The sequence below is a fragment of the Arachis hypogaea genome, chromosome 12 (genome assembly GCF_003086295.3).
Source record: "Arachis hypogaea cultivar Tifrunner chromosome 12, arahy.Tifrunner.gnm2.J5K5, whole genome shotgun sequence".
Classification (NCBI taxonomy): domain Eukaryota; kingdom Viridiplantae; phylum Streptophyta; class Magnoliopsida; order Fabales; family Fabaceae; genus Arachis; species Arachis hypogaea.
Window position 1 is genome coordinate 65,140,758 of NC_092047.1, and position 13,512 is coordinate 65,154,269.

The window sequence follows — 13,512 nt, forward strand, 5'->3', positions numbered from 1 at the left end:
ATCCTAAAGAGAGAGGAGAGAACCTCTCTCAAAACTAAATCTAAATCGTGGAAAGTAAAAATTGGCGAGCTCTCTCTGAATGGATGCATTCCCTCACTTCATAACCTCTGGTCTATGCCTTCTAGACTTGGATTTGGGCCAAAAAGGGCTTCAGAATTCGCTATGAGCGTTTTCTGCAATTTCTGGTGCGTGGCCCCTGTCATGCGGTCGCATTGTTCAGAGCTTTTCCTTGCCACGCGGTCGCGTCAGTCATGCGACCGCGTCATATGCGTTCTGCTTAAGGCGCGCGGTCGCGTTAGTCATGCGGCCGCGTCGCTGTTGATTCGCGCTTGGCACGCGATCGCGTCGTCCATGCGATCGCGTGGATGCCAGTTTCTTCAAAACTCCGTTTTGCACTTTCCTTCCATTTTTGTATGTTTCCCTTCCATCCTTTAAGTCATTTTTGCCTTAGAGGATCTGAAACTACTCAGCACACTAATCACAGCATTGAATGGAAATAAAGGTAATTAAAATAATTAATTTTAAAGCATAGGAAACATGTTTTTTCACATACATCACATAATAAGGAAGGAGAAGTAAAACCATGCAATTAATATGAATAAGTGGGTGAAGGATTGAATAAATCACTCAAACTAAGCACAAAATATATCATAAAATATGGGTTTATCAACCTCCCCACACTTAAACAATAGCATGTCCTCATGCTAAGTCCAAGGTAATAAGTAAGGTAAGGTTAAAGTGGTGGAATGTTATGCAAAGCAACCTATTCTAAATGCAACTACCTAAATGAGTCATGCAATTCTAATTTATTCACTCATATATAAAGCTTGCATGTAGTTAAATTAATTCACATTCTCGAGGAATCATATATATACATAGCCAACCCTTAAATAATAAAGCACTTTTGCAAATGAGATGGGAAAGAAAAATATTTTACAAACTTGCAAAAGAATTAGTAAATTAAGCATAGACATATGTTGATGAGTTATTGAACCCTCACTGAATTTTGTGTTTACTCTCTAGTCACTCAGTGTTTATTGGGTTAATCACTCTATTCTTCTTTTTATTCTTACTTTCTATAACTTTGTTCTTCATCTAACCAATCAACAATTATAGAATATAGTCATACCAAAAATCATGAGGTCTTTAATTAAGGTTGTAATGGGGCCAAGGTAAAGGTAAGGATATATTTATAAGGCTAAGTGAGCTAATAAGTGAATCCTCAATTAGACTAAGATCTCACCTAACATACATACTTAGTAAAACAAAGCTACTTTACCTATTTTCCCATCTTTTCCCACTTTTGATGTTACATGCTCATGTTTCAATTTTTTTTTATTTTTATCCCATGTGCATTGCTTTTATTTTTGCATTTGGGGAATTTTTTTGTCTCCCCTTATTCATATGCTTGAAAAATAAATAACTCTCTTTTTTTTTTTTGAATGCACGTGGTAATTCTTTCAATTTGATTTCTCATGAGCATGCTTCCCAAAAAAAATTTTATTTTGATTAATTTTATTTCTTTCAACTTCTTACCCTTTCTTTTTATCATCTATGTTCCCAATAGGTTTCCCCACACTTAAACAATAAACAATTTCTATCTTAAGCTAACCAAGGATTCAACTTGGGATTTTTTTATTTTGTTTTTCTGCTTAAGGCTAGTAATGTGGTTATTAAAAAAAAAAGAATTTAAAGGCTCAAGGGGGCTTAACAAAGGTGATGTAAAAAGTAGGCTATTTTTGGGACAAGTGGGTTAAAATCAAATGATGGCCTCAATCACTTTCTTGGTATGTATCTATATTCTACAACTGGACATATAGATTAAAACAAAGTAAAGAACATCAGAATAAAAAGAAGCGAAACACACAGGGATGAAATTATGGTTTGAATGCAACCATACAATTAATGCTCAAGACTCATAGGTTGTGTGTTCTCTAACTCAAACATCATATATCATTCATATATGTTATGCAGGTTTAGTTAATAATTTCCATTATTCTCATAAAAAAATTATTTAGGGTGGCCTTTAAGGTTTTAATGTTTCTCCTTGATGAAATGTTGTTAACTAACTAACATGTAATGCTATATATACAAGGTGTGTGGATTGTTTTAATTCTATTAAAGTCTCTAGTTTACTTCCTTTCTATATTTTCAATTAAACTAAGCTATCATATGCTAAAAGGGTAAACTATACTAATTAATCCACAATTTCTATAACTACTAAGTTAGGATTGCAAGCTAAACTAAATAACTAAAATATGAACTAAAGTGCAAAATACAGAAATAGAATGAAAATACATAAAAGTAGCAGTGTATAAGTACTCAGAAAATAAAAATAAAAATAAAGAGAAAAATACAGAAAAATATCCAAAATAAAAGAAAAAGAGTTTGTAGTGGTTCACCACGATAATACGCCAGAGATGGCGACCTCCCCACACTTAAAATGAAGCATCGTCCCTGATGCTCAATCAAGCAGGGTGTGAAGGGGTGTCATCACTGGAAGGGATGGTAGCTGGGGTCTCTGTGGTGGTGGTCTGAGGAACTGGCTACTGTAACGACCCAATTTTCAGTACGCCTAGGACATACCAGAAACTGAGTGCTACCAATTTGTCATCCTAATTATTATCTATTGTTTATTATATGAGCCTGATTCGTTGTTAAAAGCATAGTTAGTTAGAGAGGTACTTTTTTTTTTGAAAATGTTTGAATTAATAAACAGAATCATTTATAATCAATTCATAAATAATAACAGATAAAACAGTTATAAACAACCACACATAAATGCATCACAAGTAGTTGACAACATTCGGTGATTCAGCCTTTATTAGAATATAGACTGTTAGTTAGAACACCCCTAGATATAGCTAAATAATATCTATATACATATATATACATACAACATCCCAGGTCCTGACCTGTTCAAGAGGTCCCTAAGCTAGCACCTAGGCTAGCCTAGACTCTATACTCACCTAGTCCCTCTAAACTACTAAACTGAGGGAAAGTACGCTCTAAGTCTTCAAAACTCAAGTCAGGTAGAATGTCACCAAAAGGTAGAACATCATCTGCTACTCCTCTGCATGATCATATGTCATCAAAGAGCGTCTCTCAAGTACTTCATCGAGTGGCCACATAACAGCAACATCGTACGGATGACTTAGGCTAAAGTTTGTAGAAAAGCGGGGTGCAGACGTTGGCTGGCCTCATAGTATATACATATAAACATGTAACGGAGTTCACTCTAGACTCAGAAGACTATGTAGAGTGGAATCCTTTTTGTGAACGATCGTCAGCGAACTACGGAAGGGTACTCATGCTTCCATCTGAAGGGGGAAGGGAGAGAGAGGGGGTAAGAACTGGGGAGTTCTTAGTAGGGTCGGGGTTATTAGTTACGGTCATTAATTTTATGTTGTTTAGCAGACTATTAGCAGAATACAAAGAAGCAGTAATTAGAAAACACAGATAAGTAGAGAAGATAGAGAAAACAAATAGCAGAACACAAACAGAAGAATACAAGAAAATAACACAAGCGCAGAGAATGGAATACAAACAAGGAAAGCATACATTCATACCACAATCATAACAAAGGAAATGCGCAACCAAGTATGATGCATGTCTAGCCCTAGCACAGATAATGAGCTCATCTGTCAGTTACATACCCGCTCCCGATGTTACCCGGAGTCCTCTGACCAGGTAAGGCTTCCCTGTTGGCAATGCCCCTCGCAAGAGTCCTTTGACTTGTGAGGCAAACCACTGCAAGAGTCCTTTGACTTGCATGACGGAGCTAGTTAACTTATATCACTACAAGAAAATAAGCCTTCTGCCACGCTTTAAAAACGTGCCGAAAAATGCAAAAAAACGTGCCGATAGCTTTTCGCCACGCTTTTTGAGCTATCGGCACGCTTTTGAAAGGGTCACATCTGCCAGCGTGCCCGTTGCTCTACCGCCACACTTTTGTGGATCTATCGGCACGCTTTTCTTGTTGGCACGCTTTCATCTCTTGCCACGCTTAAAAAACGTGGCCATAGGTCTTAACCTATAGATACGCTTAAAAGCGTACCGAAAAGTGTACATATCGCCACGCTTTTAAAGCGTGCCCAGAAGGTTGGTTTTGGGTACACTTCAAAAGCGTACCAATAGGGAACAATAAGGCTACGCTTTTTTAAACGTACCTAGAAATGAACCTATTGCCACGCTTTAAAAGCGTGGCTGTATCATTATCAATTTTAAAAAAAAACTATTGCCACGTTATTAAAAGCGTGGCTATATCCTTATCAAATTAAAAAAATTAGCATATGCTTTTTTACATGCACTTTAATACACTCCAAAAAAAAAAACATTAACAAAAATATATAAACAGGGCACTACAAGATAAGATTATCATCATAAGAGAATTGAAAAATTAGAAGGATTCATGTTCTAAAAATAGAAAAAAAAGGAGACACTCAATCCTAAAGGATGAACATACGATGATACAAAATATGAGCTGAATAACACAGCTTGGAATTTATTTTCTATGTTACCTAGACAAGTTATTAGTAATTGCCTCTCAGAAAACGCCAAGGTCCTGTTCCGGTTCCCATCCTGCATATAAGGCATTTGACATATTGGTAAACAAAATTTGGAACATGGAATCATAAAATCTTTAAAGCAAAATTTGAGAAAGTATAGAATTTGTGTATAATTTAAAATTTGATTATTGTTTTTAAAATAGAAATGAGAAAGTATAGAGAATAAACTTTTAATTAGTAAACATGCGTATTCCTTAATCAAATAGTCACCAAATTCATACTTAATTAACAAACAAGAAAACAAGTGGATTCTTATCAAGTGAGGATGATAAAGTTAATGATAATTCCTTATATTTTCCAAACACTTTGATAAAAGAAAAAAAATTCTTTCACTACAAACAAAACTCACTTTTAATTTTTCTCAAACGACTGTAGAAAGAGCAAATAAAATATAATAACCAAGTTATAAATCATAAATTGCACAATGAAATAACAAAAAACAAAGAAGGGCAACAAAAGAAATCAAACCATCTAGCTCAAATTGAAAAAAAAAAAAAAACTTAAGTGAAGCAGTTGCAAATTTTGACCAAATATCTGAGCTCAAGATCCACTAGGAAAATTTATAACTTTTTTTTTGGGATTTTTTCAAAACCAAACATAGTAAAATCCTTCTCATATGTTCCCATGAGCAACTCTCGCTTCATAGTCAGCAACCAATACATACAAGTTCGCTACCTAAAATCGTGGTGCTAAGCATTTTTAACCACTATATTAATGTCTCTTTTGATGGCACATTAATCAAGCTCTCTTAATGTTACTATAGTTTTAAAGGAAAATTTCATTACCACAATAAGTTTGCCTTTGTTCTCAGGAATACTAGCCAATCTTAGAGCTGCAACTGTATTAGCTCCGGATGAAATACCAACCTACAAATAATAATTAGGAACAATAAAAAAAGTTGGAAAATCAGTTACAGTTATTTAAAGAAAATATGCATGTCTTAGACTGAACAAAATGGTTGAATGAATAAAGTTTGAAACTTGTCATTGATTCTAAACATGATGTATGCAAAAATAATCATTTGAAAAAGTTACCACGAGTCCTTCCTTCAAGGCCAGCACCCTGGCCATGCTGACTGCATCTTCACTGCTAACCAACCACACATGTTTGAAATGACAGTTAGGAGAAGCATAATATTTTCAAGTTAGGTGAGCAAATTAAAGTAGTGTTTTCCATTTACCTCAAGAATTTTCTCCATTACATCCATGTCCAATATGTCTGGTTTGAATCCAACCCCATCGCCGGTAATATGATGTGGACCTATATAGAAGAACAATATCAAAGTTTTTAATTCCATAGATTTGAAAAAAGAAACAATAGATAAAGATTTCCCAACCAAATTCAGTAAATATCATAATCTTTTTAGATCATAATTTTGATTACTTTTTACATTTACATTAGTTCATCACTACAACAATGCTAGAAACCACAATTAAGTATTGAGTATTGACATTGAACTCAAGTCCTTATGAGGAAAGATGACTACTCACACAAATGGTTTGATATGTTTGCCTAAACTGTTTAATATAGTATCTGTGAACATCTTAGCTATCATCGTCACATGAAAACATCTTCATGTAAGCAATCACCACGAAAAAAATAGGTAGGAAATCGTCACTAAGAAAAAGAATATTAATAAAAAAAGAGCATGATCTTTACCAGGTTTACCACCATTTAGGATATTGCTTTCAGCTGGCTCCACTCCATATATCTATGCAGTGGAAAACATTTCCAGAATTTAATGAGCTTATCTAACAAACAGAACAATGTTCAGTTTGTAGTGTGAACTGTGAATAGAGAACATCAGCTTAACATTAGGATTTTTTTTATTTGAGATATTGTCCAACACCAGAGACAGTGCCTCCACTACCTATTCCCATAACAAATATGAGTGATTCTTACAGGAAGCAATTCTTTGATGATAAATTTGAGTTGTTGCCTCACTTGGATTTTTCTGCAGCAAACAGATTTTCGACCACCAAATTTCAAAAATCCACCATAAATCATATACTTAACGAATCGCCTTCCAACTTTCCAGCCTAGTCCTAAACATTTCTATGTTCACCCCAAACTTTATCCCATGCGATTCCGATCAGTGTGAAATTAGTTATAACCCTTCAAAGTTTCTGCCCTCTTTTAAAGTGATGCAGAAAAACAGATTTAGTAGTCCAACTTAAAAAATTTACAACTAATTTCACAAATTATAGAATCCTTTTAAAATTAAATTCTAGCAACTAGACTTACTCTAGTTTATCCAGCATTTAACTCATTACAATTTCGTTGACTGTAGAATTATTTATTCAGTTATAAAATTACTGCATCATTTTAGAAAATCAGATTTTCAAGAAAAGGATTTGGCATTTAAATTTTAATCCCTCAACAACTCTCAAGTTCAATTCTAGTTAATCCCTTATCAATCAATTTAAATTTATAATTAAATGCTTATAATTTAAAAGCTTTTAATCTGGTCCCTACTGTTTTGAACAGAACATTTATCTTCAAATTGAATTACCACCCTAAATTATTGGAATTTAATTACAAATTTGATAAAACAATAAGGAGGAACAGTATAATAGTAGAAGGGATTCTAAGAGTAACATACATTTGAAGATGAAGTTTTCAAATTGAGGAACTCAACATGAAAAATGAATCTCCCTGGAAGTGGAACCTCAATTCCCCACACAAATCCTTCTCTACTGCTCAGCAATTTGTCTCTTACCTCTGCATCAAAATAAGAAACCATTGAAATGTTAAAGCAAGAACAAAGGCTAAGCTATATCTTGTTGTATTTCAAAATAGAATTAAGAAAACCTAATTGAGCCAAGGCCTTCGATCTTTGGCAGAGCTAAGCAGGCGAATGACGAAAGATGAAACTGGAAGAAGATTGTTCCTTGCTTCTGGAAACAACTTAACACAAGAAACTCTGTTCCTCTCCACAGATAAATACCTGAAAAGATAAGATAAAGTGAGTGATAATTATATTATTATCAAGAAAGAAAGAAAGAAAAAAAATAGAGGAAACTGCTAACTTGTTTAATTATAAAGCTGCCCTATATTACTTATTGCCACTTTGCTTCTTCTATTCATATTCAACGGCAGAAAGCTACATCTAGAAATCCATAATCAACTAGTTTAATGAGGCCCTGCAGTAATAATATGTTTCATCATTTTACTTATTGCCACTTTTTGCTTCATCGGAATATTCATAATCAATGGCAGAAAGCTACATCTAGAAATCCATAATCAACTTCTGTACTGCTTTGTTTCAGATACCTGGTCATTAAGCACTCTGCACATGTTTGAGAATTCCAAGATTCCTGCTGGAGAAATCAGTGATGATTTGCATAACTAAGATTTATATAGCTGCAAGATTATTAGAACCATAAGAATCAATATATATTTTAAAAAAAAAAGAGGAATCATTTTTGCAAATTCAAAAGCTGTAAAGAGCACCTCTCCAAGGATTGTATCTTTCTTAGATCCACGGAAATGTTTCATGGATGAGCAAAGTATAATCTGCAAAAGGTACAAATTCATGGGTCAAAGAGCTATTTTCTTGATTACAAATTAAAACAGCAGCACAGCAAGAGCTATTTTCTTGATTGATTCTAAATGGAGCATTTTTAAAAAATGAAGATGGAGCACAACTTAGCACTAACCTTCGAGCAGCACGGCGAGCAGAACCGCGAGACCTGGCGAGCAGAACCGTGAGACAGCGGCGAGCAGAACCACGAGACAGAGGCGAGCAGCTTTCCGAGCAGAACGGCGAGAGGGACGACAAGCAAAACAGCAAGAGGAATGGCATTCAAGGACGAACCTGGTTGTGATCTTCAGCGCTAAGGGAGGTGACGGTGAGATAGATGGCGGCGTGATGGAGGTTAGGGTTTTCTGAACCTTTCAAGGAAAAGCCATTCAAAGCAGCGTCGAGGAAGACAACCACTGCTCGACGAAGATGATGGCGACGGCAAGCTCGGGGAAGACCACGGTGGTGGCGACGGCAAGCTCAAGACAACGACTGCTCGACGAAGATGACTGGTGCGACGAAGGCGATGAAGGCTGGGTGAGATGAAGGGTAGTGATGAAGGCTGCTGGGTGCGATGAAGCTGAACGATGAACGCCGAAGGAAGCTGCTGGGTTCGAGAGTGAAGATGAAGTGACGGTGCTGCTTAGGGTTTGAAAGTGAATTTTAGGGTTAAAGGGATTTCGGAAACTAGTGTATTGTTACTATTAATTTTAGGGTTAAAATTTGAAAACTTGGAAAAAGAAAAGTTAAGTGTGGAAAAAATTAAGTGGGAAACTAAATTTTAGGGAAGGGACTCTATTGGCACGTTTTTGTATGCTGCCAGATTAAATTCAGGATAGTCACGCTTTTTAAGCGTGCCGGTTTCTCTCTGTGGCCACGTTTTTTAAGCGTGGCAAAAAAAAAGCGTGGCCAAATATCAAATCAGTTGCCACTCTCGTAAAAGCGTGCCGATTTCTCTCTATGGGTACGTTTTTCAAGCGTGGCAATAAGAAAGCGTGGCCAAATTTCAAATAAGTGGCCACCCTAATAAAAGCGTGCCGATTTCTTTCTATGGCCACGCTTTTCAAACGTGACAAAAGAAAGCGTGGCCAAATCACAAATCAGTGGCCACCCTCGCAAAAGCGTGCCCATAGACCACTTTTGGGCACGCTTTAAAAGCGTGGCAAAAAAAAAGGGTGCCGACAGGCCTTTTTTCTTGTAGTGTATCTGCCCAACACACTCTCTGTAAGAGTCCTTTGACTTACAGGAGCATACACACACTCTCACTGTAAGAGTCCTTTGACTTACAGGAGCATACACACACACTCTCACTGTAAGAGTCCTTTGACTTACAGGAGTATATGCTAGTCGTGTGTTCTCGATACCTCTGTAAGAGTCCTCTGACTTACAGAATAGCATTATAGCTAAGTATCCCAGGAAAGCACTCTCAGTGGTCGTACCACCATCTATCTGACTGCCTTCACGCAGCAGATAATCACATAATCATTCTCATTATCATCATCACTTTCACATTCTTATGCAGTACCTCTTTCTTTCTCTGTTCAATCATGCTATACAAACTTTACAGCTTTTACTTTTACAACATCGTAACTCAAACCATTTCTCTTTATCACATTACTCTTTTCTCTTTGTCTTTTTACTCTGCTCTAATTACTCTTTTCTCTGTATCTTTCTACTTTTCTCTGGTTACTTTGTTCTCTGTGTTTCTTTACTCTGCTTTGATTTCTCTTCATAACATATGTATTTAAAGCTTATGTAAAATTCGATATGAATAGTTAGCCTGTCCCAAGTATACGTTCATTAAGTCTATACTGAAACAGTTTAACTTTTCATATTATACCTAACCTATTCGTAATTTCAGGACTAACTATGTTGCCCTAGTTCGTTCACTAGTCTCTGTCTGTTTTTCTGTCATTAAAATTTTACAGACTTTTTCTTCGATTTTTATCTTTTCTTCAACTTTTTATCTTTTATTTATCTTTGCCTCACTAATATGTTTTTACCACTCCCTAAGTGTTTTATGAAAGTAATTATGAGATTCTGTGCTTAAAGTTGTCTTTCTAAAGCTTTTACAGAAAACTGCCTTTTCTGTATTATTTTATTATTTTTATTAAAATATTATTTTTAATTAAATATTATTATTTAATATTTTATTAATTTTTTATGATTTTATCATTAAATTTTCGAAAATAAACTTACTTTTACTTTTAACCTTTAAAATTCACTTTTTACCACCCGTAACTTTTAATATTTCTACTTTTACCACCCTAACTTTTAGAAATTACCAAATAACCCCTCAAACACCAAAATAATTACTTCCTTGCCCTTTCTAAGATCTAAAAGGTGTTCTTCAATGTTCTTCACCACACTCAAAGTGTTCTTCGTGTTCTTCGTAAGTTCTTCAAATTCTTTCTCTGTTTTTACCCGTTTTTCAGTCTTTTCAACAACCGATTTTTACCAAAATTCATAATAAATTAGCAGCCACTAAAACCCCATATTTTCTACATGATTTCAACACAAATTGAACCTCAATTTAAGCTCTAGGGTTCGTTTTTTCAGCAGCCACAAGAACACACATTCATAGCTTGAATTTCATCAAATTTCATCAAAATTTCACCAAATTTTCACCAAGAATCAATCATATATGCAACCATTTTTTAGCACAGCCAAATCATACAACATTCACACAACTCAAACACAAATAATCAAGATTAATTTCGTTACACCCTACCTTGATTTGCTGCTCCAAATTCGGTTAGACTTTCAGGTGGTCCTTAAGCACTTTTTCCTCCTAAATCACATCAAAAACAACTTTAAATCCAAAAACTCTCAACTGACCAAATCTCACTCAGTATGTTAGGAAGAGATATCTCACCTTAGACTTGCTGAAAATTCATGTTTCTTGGCCCTCAAGTCAAGTTAAGCATGATTCCTAAGGAAGAACATCAAGAAAACACATGTTTTGCATGGTTTTCCTTGAAAACCGAATTGAAGAGGGAGGGAGACAGCCATCTAACCTTATTTCCAACCTTGATAAGTCACATGTTTATGTAGAGGAAGAAGAGAGGATCATTTTGGTGAAATCGGACTTTTGATTTGAGTTTTAGTTCAGAAGAAATCAAGCTTTGAAGATTAAGTGTTCATGAAAGTTTCTCTCTTTTCTCTCTTGTTATTTTCGGCCAAAATGATGAAATGAGACAGCCTTGGAGGTCTTGGGGGTGTAAGGTGAGTTGTGATTGGTTGGCTTGGAGGTGGATTAAAATAATATTAAAATATCTCAGGTGTATAACTACTAAAACTAGATGTATCGGAACACTTGTAAAAACATCTCTAAAAATTATTTTCTGAGCTACTAGCATAAATGACACTAGTACCATATTTATTATGAGAATAGTACATGTATAATGAGGCCTTAGCATTGCTAAATTCATCAGAGAGTGTTGGTGCTAAGCTGCACCAGTAAACCGTAAATCTGGTTAAACCGATTTTCTGTTTTTAACAAAAATAGACCAGGTAACCTTATAATGTCATTCAAGCATTTTCTAATACTAATATAATACTAATATTATACTATTATCTCTATTCTCTCATGAATCGAGTCCGGTTCGTCAAACTGAGACTACTTACAAAAATCAGAATTAAAACTCCTAACCGGTACGGTTCAAAAACTAGGTTCTTCGTGATTGCGTTATCGAGCTTGCCTCAGAAGAGGTTCTAGCTTAAGGATTACATAATGACAATGAGGATCAAGATAGTTGTTGATATAGAAGAGGTGTTCTCTTTACTGATCTTCCGGAGAAATCCGTGCCTTTAGAAAAGATCTCGCGTACTCAAAAATCAGGGTTATTACAGCTGCTGCAGAGGAGGTGCTATCTGGATAGGGATCTCAGGATCTGCAGCCTGAATCTGATGTGGAACCTCTGCCTGTGGTGCAGCCTGCTCTGTGCCTGCCTGCTCTGTCTCTCCCTGGGGATGGGTCTCAGCCTCAGGATCATCCGCCTCCTCCTCAGATGCCTCGGATGTTGTGTCAAGCTCGGAGGGGATGTCACCAGAGCGTATTATCAGCTTCAGGTGCTCATAGCGTCGCTTGTTGTGATGCTCCATCTGGTCAAGCCGTCGAAACAGGCGGTGCACTAGATGATAGATGGGCTATGGGGCAGGTGGAGGTGCAGTGGTGGTGGAAGGTGTAGCTGTAGAGGAAGAGGGGCCGGCAGAAGGTGTGGCTGTCTCAGCAGTGGCAGTCAGGAATGGAGGTCTGTAGCCCAAGGCCAGAAAGTTCCTGCTGTGCAGGATAATCTTCTTGCACTCTGCAGCAGGTGGCCTCTCATCAGCATCCTCCCATGGTACGGCAGCTCGACGGCCCAGCTGTGTAACCAGATAGGGAAAGGGAAGAGTGCCTCGGACGTGGACCCTGGCCATATAGTGCCGGATAAAGCGTGGCAGGTACAGGTCTTTACCCTCCATCACACACCAAAGGAGAGTGATCATAGCGGCTCATATCTCAGTCTCGTGAGTACTCGGCATAATGTAGTTGCTGAATATCTGATGCCATAGCCGAGCCTCATCGTTTAGGTAAATCCGCTTGATCCCCTTGGGCATGGTGGTGTTCTGACCCATGATCCAAGGAACTGTCGGGTCAAGGGTGATCCTCGCCTTTACTGCATCCCAGTCAAATCGCATATAGTGCATATCCTCCTCAGCTTTCTGATAACCATCTGTCTGATCAGTCTTAGGCAGAAGTTTCAGAACATCTTCTATCGCCTCCTCAGTAACCAGAATCTGCTTTCCTCTGAGGTTCACTGCATCTAGGGAAGTTTTGAAGTAGTTGCAGTAGAATTCCCTAACCCAAGATGCATTGACCTTAGTCAGAGGTCTCTCCAGGAAGAACCAACCTCTTTGTTTCATTTGATCAGAGGTGTACTGCTGGAGTTCTTCTGGGATCTTCAAAGTTCTCTCCAGGTATAGGTTCCTGGAGGTTGCAAACACCGGATACTTAAGCTCACAGTATCGGTTTGCAAATTTAATCGGATCAGTGATGGGAAGTAGCTGGTCGGCCTTCTCCTGCAGGGTGAAGTTTTTCTCCCGCCAGGAGGCATCATGCATGAGATCTATGATAGACAAAGATGATTCTCCTCTTTTACGTTTGCCAGTGGTAGCCTTTCCTTTTCCCTTTCTCTGGGAATCTGACATCCTGAAAAACAGAAAAACAGGATATAATAAAAATAGGAAAACAAATAGGCAAATAGTCAAAAGAAACACAAAGTGGCAAAGGAGAATTAGAATGAGGTAAATGAGTTAAGTGAAAGTGCATTAAGGATTGTATAGGAGTGAAAAGTTTGAAAGGAAGAATTCACAATCCAAAATGTAATAGAAGGCATGTTAAGTAGGAAAAATTATCAGTATGCCATGGTTAGAAAGTTA